Below are 12,970 nucleotides of genomic sequence, written 5' to 3' on the forward strand. Positions count from 1 at the left end.
GACAAAACAAACACATTTTAAAGAAATGATCGCTGCGGATTACATGCTTTGTATTTTTGTGAACGGTTGATGGGATTAGTAATTTAAGACATAAACTTAAAAGTTTTGTGTTTTGACTATTTTCAAAAAAATAATATTTCTTAAAAAAATGGGTTGAAATACAGTTCATTTATAAAGATAACACAAATTCAGATTCTTATAGTTTATTTATAAAAAAAAGCATATAAAATTTAATACTCATCCGATTTCGATGATTTTTCCTATTTTAGAAAGATATTTTCAACCTCTATCAAACGACAATGGTCGAATATTTTAAAATTAATAATTTATTGAATGAAATTTAATTTATATATGATCTACTCCAAGCTCAGAAATAAATAACAATCAATCATAACCTCAATCCATTAGTTAAAGAAGTTAATAAAATTAACTTAACATTTCTCTTGAATGATTCATCACATAGAGTTCTTGAATAAAATAAAATAAATACAAATAAATAAGCCACCACATGTTTATCAATATTTTCATAATTTATTTCGACATAAATCAAAATCAAAATAAAAGGAATGTAAAAATCAAAATTTCAGAAATTTGACAAAGGTACCTCATTAGGATGAGTATCTGAAAAAAAATTAAAAGAAACAACATGAGAAAAATCTCAATAGGTACTATTATACTCGCCCATGATTTAATAGATATAATAATCATATCGAGCAAATGAAGAATATCATAACTCTTTGATTGTGTAACTGATATAAAAATTAATTAATTAAATAAAAAAATATGACATGCAATGATAATTCATGCACGTGTGCAATAATTAATGTCTCAAAACACTGATTTATTCATATTTTTTTCAAGCATTTATCTTGATTTCCATTCTTATTTCATTAGTTTAGGTAAATAAGTATGTTAAGCCTCAATTTATCACATTTCATTTATACCGTGCTAATTAGACTTAATTGCACAAAATAATAAAATTATTGAAAAACTGATCATATGTGTTCATTGTGTAGGTCAATGATTAAATCATCAAAGATGAACACCAAATCAATCAATCAATAGTACATTGCAATCAAGAAAACCAATGAAGCAACCATGCAAAACTAGAGATCAAGATGTCTCCAGATCAATGTGGTGCAATCCAAGAGCAAAATTAGAGATCAGGATGTCTCTAGATCATCTTTGACATCTAGTAAGATCTTACCCTTTTAAGGGTATAGACTCAATCTATTCGAGAAAAAAAGATGATTAAGAGTACTCTTGCTCATGCATTGTGCACCACTTCCGATCTAAAGAACTGAATGATCTAATTTGATTTCATGGAACTGAGTCGGAAGGCTAGTTGCACAATTTCTAACCAGTTATTCTAATATTTTTTTATTTATTACTAGATATGTTTCAGAAATTCAGATGATGTATCTCAAAAAAATAAAACTTTAGAAATCACATTACGCTAGGAAAATATGACCAAAAAACGTACAAACCATAATTCTTCAGTTAAAAAGAAGCTTTACGAGAAAAATCACTAAAAATGATCAAATTACTAAAGTATCCCTAACATCAAAACATTTCTAGAGCCTACGTTACGTTTAAAAAAACCCTTGCGAACACATAAAATAATAAATTAAAATGTGGCGCCCCGCCGAACACTAACACAAATCCCCATGTCAGATTTCAAGGTACGAGGTGGCACCTCGAAATTTCGGCATGGTCTCCTCTGTTTATGTTAGCATTCTAAGGCGATTCAACCTGCACCTGATAAACGACATACAATCCTGCATATAACAAACAAAATATAATACTAGCGGAAGCCTATATACGTCTAATAATGTCCGACAGATCAGAGTGCGGAAGAAGAAAAATTATATACAGGATTATACAAAATTCCTCACTCTAACATAATTCCTAACACTCAAGACAGAATCCATAAGACTACCTGGAGAAACTGACACCACTAGGGGGTATAGCCCTAATACTTACCAGGTGACGGACTCTGGTTGTCTATCTGACCAACCAGATGATCCTCGCTCTTGTTCTACACTTGTTTCGCCAAGCTTCAGATCTGAAACTAAAAAAAATGGAGAAGGAAAGGGTGAGTAACAATGGTTACCCAGTAAGGAAGCAACAATTTCTGCCAATAACCTCTCCTAACATGAACGAATAAACATACTGAATCATTTTAAAATAAACAAAGTTTTACAGAAGAAACCTACGATTAACTGGTATATATAGCCAGGGATGAGCAACTAAACATTTTAAAACTCACATTACATCGATCAGCAGTACTCACTATAACATTATCTTTTTATACAAATCTAATTGATCAAATGGAAATAATAAACATGCATTTCATTTTATATATCAAAATGAACAACAGATACATAATACAAAATGGTGGAGTATTGGAATTAGAGAGTTGGGATTCACGACTGGATCGCTCCCAGTCGGGACATGATGTTACAATTCCTTTCTGGCTTTTAGTTCCTGATTTTGTGGCCGGTCGCTGCCCTTACCACGTTTGGTTGACCATTTATCCGGCTCAGGCTGGCCGTTTGACGTGACCGTAAGCAATGGGTCTCTTTTCGATGTGTCAGAACGTTCGACTACTATAGATTGTTAGTGATCACTGACCAATCATCTTCGTCTATGCCTATCAGGCGTGCATATGATTCCCAAATATACAAACCATTCGTATACGACCACCTTTACATTACAAGTTCACTGGTAAAGATAGAGAGGAATATCCCGGATTCCAGTTGTGACTCCACTCTCATACGCGTCCCATACCACGTATGAGTTTGGTGGTCCCTACCGTACATCCCAGGATAGTACATCACTCCGGATGATATGACGCACTATCCCTTCAGGCATTCACAAACTCTTTAACAGCTCACAAAATAGCTACATATATATATTATTTTCATTTGAAAATAAAAGAAAAATTAACAATACAAGGTTGAGAATAGATATCCAGTTTCCTACCATGCAAGTGTGGCTACCCGGCCTAAAATAAATAACATAACGGAAACGTAAACAGCGCCTCGCGCTAGCAGAAAGGAAATAAACATGCAACCAATAATATTATCCCTGGATATCTGTTCACCAACCTACACACAACACAACAACGTAAAATGCAGACATCACCCCTTGGGTGTGACTCTGACATTTTACCGTTTCATACCCTTTTTCCCTTTTTCCGATTTTTACAATTTTCAATCTCTTCAATAAAACATCCATTTTCTGATATTCATCAACTCAACATGAGTTAATTGAATAGTAAATCGTTTTTCTAACTATGAAATTCATTTCTATCAAAAATCTCGAAAAAAATACAAAACTTATATTAAAACAGGGTCCAAGCGATGCACAGGACCCAACTGGCAGAAATAACCCGATAAAATATCCTACCCACGTATAATTTGTTAAAAATACAATTAAACATATCAAACATGCAATTTCTAGCGTGAATTTTTAAATAACATAAGAATTCTATATTTTGGAAACTCACCACAAATTTTTAATAAAATCCTAAATGCAATTTTCACAATCTACGATTACTAATAGAAATTGAGAGTTCCTTACAATCTCTAGGCGAAAGGATCAAAGCGTGTGCGTGAAAATCGAGGCGATCGGCGCGGAAATTGAGACGGACCGAACTTCGAAGCGGCTGATTTTTGAAATCGACCTGGTGGTTTTGAAGATCTCAATGTGCTCGTCTCTTCTCCCTTCTACGGCGAAAGGCTGTTTGACCCCGAAATCGATGAAAATCGAGGTTGAAGTTACGAAAATCTCCGTATAAAAATACGGCTGATTTTTTACTATACGGGGTGAAAAATACGAGAAAACGGAAGGAATTTGGTTGGGTTATGTAGAGAATGAGGCTGCGGACGTTTCTCCCTTCTGCCTCGAAAGACGGTTTGACCCTGAAACGGACGAAATCCGAGGTCAAAGTTTCGAAATTTTCGTATCCAAATACGGCTGATTTTTGACGATATTGGATGAAATAGAAAGTGAAATGAAGAAGGGTTGGGTGGGTTTTGTAGAGAACGTAGCTGCGGACCTTTTTCTCTTCTGCGGCGATCGTCGAAAATGAACCGTTTGCGAGAGATCTGAAGTGGAAAAATCGGAGGAAAAACAAATTTCTTTTTTTTCATTTTTTTTTTGCACTGTTTGGACGAGTGGGGAAGATGAGAGAAAAAAAAATTTTTAAAAATATTATTTAAATAAAATGTGGGACGAATTCGGTATTTTGTTAATTGTTTCGATCGATGATAATTTGATCATCCGGATTCCAAAACTGACGAATGAATACTCTATTTCGCCTAATTTTTCGTTCCGGATCTAATGGTATAGTCAATTTCTACAAATTTTATCTCTAACAAAAATTTACATTTTTGGCCTGAGGTGACCCCTAAACTTGATGTCGTTTTCGTATTTGGCGATAATTCGACTTCCTGATCTCCAAAAATGACAAATAAATAATCTATGTTGAATAATTTTTCGTTATGAACCCAATGGTATGATCAAATTTTAAAAATTATTGCTCTAACAAAAAGTCACTATTTTAGCCTGGTCCGACTCGGTAATCGAGGATTTTGTAACTTTTATATTCGGACTCGCATTTGAGCGTACTTACAGGCTAAACTATGTTTTTTGATCATTTTGAATCTAATGGTGAGGTCAGATTCCATTAAAAATGATAAAAAACATCCTAAAATTTTACCCCTAAATCCCACTTTCAAGATTTTATTAAAATTCCACTATTTAATTTTCCTCGAGATACGAATTAAAAATTCGGGGTGTTACATAAAATCAAATAAACTGTTTCACCAATTTTCACCAAATTTAACAAAATTATGAAAATACCCCTCATAGGGTCCACGACCATTTCACTCCAAAAACCCATAAATGACACAAATCGATACTCTCATTGAATTCTTTATGAAAAGCTAATTTTAAAACATCCTAAAATATCAAAAAATGATCTTTCAATTCAAAAATCCTCTTTGAAGGCAAAACGATAATTTTTTAATCTTAAAAATTCAAAATTTTAAAATTAATAATTAAAATATTAATGAACGTAAAGTGAAACCTTAATAAATTAAATTTAAAATTTTAAACAAATAAAATCAATTAATTAAGTCCACGGGTCAAATTTTAAGTGGTGGCCCACTTATTCAAGTGCAGCCCACCTGATATTTATTAGAAGACCCCTCCATTTGGGGTCTCAAAGAATTAAAAATATAATCAGGGGGGTTCTTCAAAAAAAATTTAAAAATATTCTTTCATTGTACGTAAGAATTGAAACCCTAATTTAAAATCTTAATTCAAACTAATTAATCTTATCTTAAAGAGACTTAGTCAAATTGAAAGACTCCCAAAATATTCTATAAATAGTGGCCTCTACAAACTAATCTCACAGGTCAAGAGAAACCTTAGGAAAGAGAGGTCAGAAACCCCCCTAACCTTCCTAAAATCCTAAATCTGAAGTTCCAACTCCCTACTTAACATTCAAACCCCAATTTTTTGCTTAAAAATACCTAGAAACCCTCTAAAAAATATCCAAAAATAGATAATACTCAGATCTAGGAGGAGGATACCTCATCTTGGAGATTAGATGTAAAACTCCTAATTTTTTATTCGTATCTCGAGAAAAAATAAATAGTTGAATTTAAAAAAAATCTTGAAAGTGGGACTTAGGGTAAAATTGTAGGATGTTGTTCTGATTATTTTTAATGAAATCTAATCAAACTATTGGATTCAAAATGATCAAAAAACATACTTTACCTTATAAGTATGCTTAAATATGAGTCCAAACAGAAAAGTTACAAAATCGTCAATTATCGAGTCGGATCAGGTTATAATAATGACTTTTTGTTAGAGAAAGAATTTTAAAAATTTGATCATACCATTAGATTCACAAAAATTATTGAACATAGAATATTTATTTGTCATTTTTGGAGCATAGAAAGTCGAATTATTATCAAAAAAGGAAAACGAAGTCAATTGTAAAATCCTATTGGGTCAAAAATATAAATTTTTGTTAGAGATATAATTTGTAGAAATTGACAACACCATTAGATTTGATATGAAAAATTAGACAAAATAGAGTATTCATTCGTCATTTTTAGAGTCCAGATGGTCAAGTTATCGTTGATCGAAATAATAGCTATAAAACTGATTTCGTCCTAAGATTCATATAAATAATTTTTTTTAATTTTTTCACTATTCACCTTCATTTTAAATGACCCAAAACTAGTCACGAATTTAAAAAAAATGTTTTTTTTTTCAAATTTTCAACCTCAGATCCATCGTGAACGGAATGTCGTTGACGATCGACGTAGAAGGAAAAAAGGTCTGCAGCCTCGACATCTACAAAACTCACCCAAGATGTCTTTGTTTCAGCTTCTCTTTCATCCTGTATCGTTAAAAATTAGCTGTATGTGATACGAGAGTTTCGTAATTTCAACCTCGGATTTCATCTATTTCGGGGTCAAATCGTCATCCGTCGTAGAAGAGAGAAAGGACGACGACGTTAAGATCTTCGAAACTATAGGGTCAAACTCAAAAATCAGTCACCTCAAAGTCTTGTCTAGATTTTCGTGTCTATCGCATCGACTTTCGCGCACGTGCTTCAATTTCGTCCCATAGAGATAGTAAGAAACTCACAATTTCTATTAGTAATCGTAAATTGTGAAAATTTCATTTAGGATTTTATTAAAAATTTGTGGTGAGTTTTCAAAAATATAGAATTTAATTGGTTATTTCAAATTCACACCAGAACTTGCATATTTGATATGTTTAATTATATTTTATAACAAATTATATGTGGGTAGGATATTTCAACGGGTTATTTTCGTTAGTTGGTTCCTATGCATCGCTTGGACCTCGTTTTAATATAAGTTTTGTACTTTTTCAATGTTATTGATAAATGAATTTTATAATTGAAAAAATGATTTAATATTCAATTAACTCATATTGAGTTGATGAATATCAAAAATTATATATTTTATTTGAGAGATTGAAAACTGTAAAATTCAAAAAAAAGAAAAAAAGGGTATGAAAATGGTAAAATGTCAGAATCACACCCGAGGGGTGATATTTGCATTTTACATTATTGTGTTGTGTGTAGGTTGGTGAACGGGTATCCAGGGATAATATTACTGGTTGTATGTTTATTTACTTTCTATTAGCACGAGGTGCTGTTTATTTTTTCGTTCAGTTATTTATTTTAGGCTGGGTGGCTATAGTTGCATGGTAGAAAACTGGATATCCATTCTCAACCTTGTATTGTTAATTTCTTTTTTATTTTCAAATGAAAATTATATATATATATATATATGTAGCTATTTTGTGAGCTGTTAAAGAGTCTGTGAATACTTGAAGGGATAGTGCGTCATATCATCCGGAGTGGTATACTATCCTGGGATGTACGGTAAGGACCACCAAGCTCATACGTGGTATGAGACGCGTATGAGAGTAGAGTCACAACTAGAATCCGGGTTCATTCCTCTCTATTTTTATTAGTGAACTTGTTATGTAAAGTTGGTCGTATACGAATGGTTTGTATATTTGGAAATCACATGCACGCCTAATAGGTATAGAAGAAGATGATTAGTCACTGATAACTAACAATTTATAGTAGTCGAATGTTTTGACACATCGAAAAGAGACCCATTGCTTACGGTCACGTCAAATGGCTAGCCTGAGCTGGATAAATGGTCAACCGAGGTAGTAAGTGCAGCGACCGACCACCAAATCAGGAACTAAAAGCGAGTAAAGAATATGAAATATCATGTCCCGATTAGGAGCGATCAAATCGTGAATCCCATTCTCTAATTCCACTACTCCACTATTGTGTATTATGTATATGTTGCCTTATTTTGATATATAAAATGAAATGCATGTTTAATATTTCCATTTGATCAATTAGATTTGTATATAAAGAAAATGTTATAGTAAGTACTGTTGATTGATATAATGTCAGTTTTAAAATATTTAATTGCTCATCCCTGACTATATGTACCAGTTTATCATAGTTTCTTCTGTAAAACTTTGTATTGTTAAAATAATTTAGTATGCTTATTCATTCATGTTAGGAGGGGTTATTGGCAAAAATTGTTTGTTTCCTTACTGGGTAACCATTATTACTCACCCATTCCTTCCTATTTTTTTAGTTTGAGAACCTGCAGTTGGCGAGACAGGCGTAGAACCAACGAGTGGGAACCATTTGGTGGGATAGATAGACGACCAGAGTCCGTTACCTGGTGAGTGTTGGGGCTATATCCCCTAGTGATGTCAGTTCGTCTAGAGGTATTTTGGATTCTGTATTGAGTGTTAGGAATTTTTTTAGAGTGAGGAATTTCTGTATAATCTTGTATAAAAATTTCTTCTTTCACACTCTAATTTATCGTACGTTATTAGATGTATATAGGCTTCCTCTAGTATTATATTTTGTATGTATATATGCAGGATTGTATGTCGTTTATCAGGTGTAGGTTGAACGCATTAGAATGGTAACATAAACAGAGGAGACCATGCCGAAATTTTGAGGCGCCACTTAATACCTCGAGATCTAACATGGGACTTTGTGTTAGCGTTTGGCGGGACGTCACAGATGGTATCATAGCATAATATTAGATCCGTATGGGATACAGATCTGCTATATTTTGAAGAATAGGCTGATACCACAGACATTTGATATAATCATAGAGTGTCCTTCGAAATCCAAGATTCGAGCTCATTAGTAGTTCCGTATTAGGATTACGAGCTCTTCTGTGTCTAGAGTCCATAGAGTCTAATATGATTAAGATAATATAAGTACATCAAAGATAATATAAGTACATCAATTGTACTTCTTGATCAAAACCAGTGCCTAAGCGAGATCCTGCTCCGATGTACTACGATACTAAAAGGATAGACTACGTCTATTCTAGAAAAGAGGTGATTTAAAAGTGTCTTTACTCAAGCATCGCGCGCCACCTCTGATCTGGGGATTAAACTGACTACTTTTGGCTTCAGAGAAGTGAGTTGAAGTTTTAGATTATCACTTATACGGTATATCAAACCAAGTCACCACGTATCGTCTGATTGAATACGCTCGAGAGGTATATAGGTGTACTTGGGTAAGGGTGGCCAGATAAAAATGCATTACATATAGTAAGCTTAGAGTTTAGAAACTTCCCTTGTAAGTCACGACTCGAACTTATCGTGGGTGTTCCTGGGTTGTTTATTGAATAGGACCTTGTGAATGATGAATGTGTGTAAATGATGTGAATGATGAGATCAAAATGTATGTATGAGATCAGAATGTATGGTTGTCCTCAAGGATCAAAAATTTTATTTTGGAAATTAAAATGGGTGTACCGACCCAATAAAGAATCTATTTTTTACGATAATTCATAATGACCCAATCCATCTTGATCCAACAATCATGATGGGCGAGGCCATTTAAATGGAAATCAAAATCTTTTCTAATTCGAGTTTCAACCCATTTAAAAAAAAAATTATTTTCCAAAAGAAAAGTATTTTCCAGAAAAAAATATTCTCTAAAAAAGTGTTTTCCAGAAAAAATGTTCTTAAAAAAATACATATTTTTCAGAAAAAATGTTTTTCAAAAGAAAAGAAAAGGAAGAAAAAAATTATTTATTTTTGCATGGAAAAATTTTGAAATATGTTTTTTACCAAAAATCTATTTTTTTGCATGGACCTTGGAAAATTACCAAAATATGTTTTTCTAAAAAGAAAATGATTGCAAAAAATAATCAGATTTGTGAAAATTATTATTCAATAAAATATTATTTTTCAATAATTTTTAAGAGTGCAATAAAATTATTTTCCTTCTGAATAATCATTGAATGGATGAATTGTTTAATGGATTGGTGTACAGAATTCAATAAAATCTCAAGATTCATTAAAATGTTATTAAAGGGATAACACTAAAACTGGTTAAATTCACCTTCAATGAGGTTCAAGGGTTATCATTGTACCTAAGTTCAATCGTCCATCATCTAGCTAGGGTTGTAAGTCCGGTCAGTTAGAACAAACGTTAGTACCAAATTAACAGTTAGAAATAGCCTCAAAATTTCTCAATATCGCCCAGTTATTCCCTAAAGATCACCGTGCCTCAATTATGTTGGTTGTAGGCAATGTCTCAGTCCTCAGTCCTAATCAAGTCCGTTGTGGGTAGTTGTCTTGAGTTTTCATGAGTTATTTTAGTTAGTTCGAGTCTAATGTTTCAATGTCATGTTTTCTTTAGATCGAGTCTACTCTTTTTCTATTGAGTCAAGTTAATTTATCAAGTCTTTAGATGTGTTTGTCGCCTCTTCTGAATTTGATTGGATAAAAGAAATTTTTGAATACCTCGAACGCATTAACGAATTAACTAATAATCTGGCTTTAAGGATATATTTTTCCCTTGAACAAGAAGATAATGGTCGGGCTCAACAACTTTCAATCAAAAAGCAAAGTTCATTGAACCTTAGAACAAAAAATAATTTCTAAAAAATTAAGATAGAAATTATCCTATCCCTAGAGGAACACGAGGGGATAATGAATTTACTCAGAAATTTTAAAAGACTTGTCGCGTGGTCTGATGATGATATGTTAGGTGCAAGCTTGGGTGTTGTTCAACACGGAATAGATACTCGCTAGATAAAATGAAAATATCGATAGTGATATTATAAAATGTATCAGTGCTATCCTCACTGCATCTTGAGTTGCAAATCACATATTATCAGCCGATACAGGGTACCTTTAGAATTAGTCTCTGATAATGGATCATACTTCAAAGTCAAAGATTATTTTGTTTTCAAAGTTCAAGATCCAGCATCATAAGTTATCTCTCTACTGTCCTCAGATCAATGGAGCAATTAAAACAACCAATAAGAAAAATGTGTCAATCACACCGGGATTAGTTAGAGAAGTTACCATTCACACCACAGGGGTACATAAACAGTCTTACCAATTGAAAGGAAAATTTCATATCTCAAGGCCTTGATGGAAAGTTAATTGCTAGAAACAGACTAGGCTCATCTTTGGGTACAAAGAGCCAAACTTGAAAAACAACGTAGAAGTTTTGTACCACATACAAACTTATCAAAGAAGAATCGCTCGCACGTTTGACAAGAAAGTCAAAGTTCACCACATACAAGTCAAGGATTTAATCATCAGACTTCAAAGAAAATTGAGCACCCCTCCTTGATTATAGGAGGAAGTCTAAACCCAATTGGAGGGATTTATTCATTAAGAAATATTCTTGGAAAAGCCGTTAGACTTCGAGATTATGATAGAATTGAACTACCAAAACCAACCAACCTTGACCAGATCAAACGATACTACATTTAAGAAGGCCATCTTTGGCCGAATCAATTTTCTTGCTACCCAATTTAACATCTTATTTCTCAGCCCTTTGCAGCATTTTTAAAAGAAAAAAAAATTATTTTCTTTCTTAGCCCGATCGCCCAACCTAGGGGAAGGAAAAATTCGAATTACGTTTTAGTCTGATCCCAAAATTCTAGGGTGCGTAGGCAACCTAAGAAGTTACTTCAGGCCCGACCACATCAAAATAAAAATAGATTCCCCTAAAAAAATCCAAAAAAAGAAATATTGTCAAAATGGGGAAGAAAATTTAAAAAAAAAAGAAAATTTTTAAAAGAAATATCACACAAGGGGCATTTGGATTTTTGAGCCTCAAAATTCCTTTCTTTTTATGCCGAATCCTAAGCTTACCTATAAAAGTCCTCCTAATTTTCGTGTGAAAAAGTCAAGGAAGGTAGGAAAACATGATCAGACAGTAACTCCAGAAGTTCAAAAAGAAAAAAAAAAAAATAGGGCTTGCTAGGTTGAAAATCTGGAAAGGCGATTTAGGCAAAAATTAAGGCAAGCTCACAAGGTTGAAAATCCGAAAAGACGGTCTTGAAAACAATTAAAGAGAAGAAAAAATGGGGCCTGCTAGGTTGAAAATCTGAAAGGACGATTTAGGCAAAAATTAAAGTAAGCTCGCAAGGTTGAAAATCTGAAAGGACGGTCTTGACAACAATTAGAGCGAAGAAAAAAAACCTGCTAAATTAAAAATCTAAAAAGGCGATCTAGGCAAAAGCTAGAGCATGCTCGCTAGTTTGAAAACTGGAAAAGTCAATCTAGGCAAAAGTTAGAACAACAAAGCAAAACAGAAGAAAAGTTAAGAGTAGTCTGAGCTGAAACATCAGAAGTCCAAATAATCAAGTTCAATACTTAACTTAAACTAGGCAAAGACTCAGAAGCCATAAATATCTTGTTTACGATCGATCTAAATATTTTTACTTCCCCAAGTGAACCAAGGGAGAGAAGGGTGAATTCTATGATGAGTCTCAAAAGGAAATATTTTGTTTTCTTGAGCTTGACTTAAAATCTTCTATAAGATTAATCAAAATTAAAAGTTGGATCTTTATTGTGCTTGTGGTAATCAAATATTTCAAACCTTTATACAAGAGCATTTTCTTTTTCCTTTAAATATGTAGTTTTCCCCTTATACTAGGGGTATTTTTTATTATTTTTTGCATGATGTTTTCAATTATCTCCAATGCCATGTTTATTGTCAAACTAGGGACATTTTTTTTTTGAGTAATGTTAATCCTAAAAGATAATGGAAACCCCAAACTTAAGGTTACCCTCTTGATAACAGTTTTCCAAAAAACATTTGAGGTTCAAAAGAAATAAAAACTCAGGTTTTAAATTCATAGAACTTTTGGATAAAATCTTGAGGTTCAAACAAAAGCACTTTGGATCTCACATTTAGTTGTGCCTAGAGATTAACTAATAACTCATTTACCTAGAGTAGAAGATAGGGCATTCTTTCGTTCCCATATTCTTTTCCAGATCCATTCATTCTTGGGTTTGATCATTCTCTTCTAGATTCATTATCTTCCAGATTTATTCATTAATTCCTCGATTCAATCATTATTCTCCAGATTCATTTTCAATCTCA

The 12,970-nt window shown here is 32.9% G+C and overlaps 1 long non-coding RNA gene across 1 annotated transcript in view; it reads right to left on the reverse strand.

Annotated features, from left to right (window-relative positions):
- Positions 1–1,785: 1,785 nt before the first annotated feature.
- Positions 1,786–12,970, reverse strand: part of LOC147388873 (uncharacterized) — a 29,386-nt gene continuing 18,201 nt past the window's right edge. The window contains exon 2 of the long non-coding RNA XR_015170779.1: positions 1,786–2,071. This is a non-coding gene — a long non-coding RNA (uncharacterized LOC147388873). The remainder of the gene's footprint in view (positions 2,072–12,970) is intronic.

This window comes from Akebia trifoliata, chromosome 12, assembly GCF_017979445.1.
Source record: "Akebia trifoliata isolate Shusen 1 chromosome 12, ASM1797944v1, whole genome shotgun sequence".
NCBI classification, from domain to species: Eukaryota; Viridiplantae; Streptophyta; class Magnoliopsida; order Ranunculales; family Lardizabalaceae; genus Akebia; species Akebia trifoliata.